Source organism: Dasypus novemcinctus, chromosome 16, assembly GCF_030445035.2.
Source record: "Dasypus novemcinctus isolate mDasNov1 chromosome 16, mDasNov1.1.hap2, whole genome shotgun sequence".
Classification (NCBI taxonomy): domain Eukaryota; kingdom Metazoa; phylum Chordata; class Mammalia; order Cingulata; family Dasypodidae; genus Dasypus; species Dasypus novemcinctus.
The window spans coordinates 34,083,816-34,084,327 of NC_080688.1; the positions used below are offsets into that span (position 1 = coordinate 34,083,816).

A 512-nucleotide genomic window follows, 5' to 3' on the forward strand; every position below is an offset into this window, starting at 1 on the left:
CAATAACTTAACTTGATAGATGATTGTAATAGCAACTTAGACAGAGAAGAAGACACAACTAGTGAAGTGGAAGGCAGGTTAGTAGACAGAAATGCAGAGAAAAAAAGAACAGGAAATTAAATATGTGTAAGAATATTTTGGGACATAAGTGAAAATGTCTAGCACATGTAATAGAATCTCAGAAGGAAAGGAAAAGAAAAATGGTACAGAAGCAATATTAGAATATTGTTGATACATATGATGAAGCAAATCAGTATGAATAAAGTCATGATAGTATAAATGCTTTCTGATGTACTACCAGTCATTAAAAAAAAGAATAATGCTGAGATGTTTCCAAAATCAGTGGAAGATATTGAGCTACAGAAGAAGTTCTACAAACCTCAACCATGAGGAATACAAAGAAAGCCATCACCTTTAGACATACCAGAGTCAAATACTGAAAAACAAAGCAAAGAGAAAAATCTTAAAGCAGCCAGACTATCCCGAGATAAAAAAACACATTACATTCTTTG

At 32.4% G+C, this 512-nt stretch overlaps 1 non-coding gene across 1 annotated transcript; it reads left to right on the forward strand.

The window, feature by feature from the left end:
* The first annotated feature begins 231 nt into the window (after positions 1-231).
* LOC111762532 (small nucleolar RNA Z39) lies at positions 232-294 on the forward strand. Its single transcript, XR_002795637.1, has one exon. It is a non-coding gene; the product is annotated as a small nucleolar RNA Z39 (small nucleolar RNA).
* The last annotated feature ends 218 nt before the right edge of the window (positions 295-512 follow it).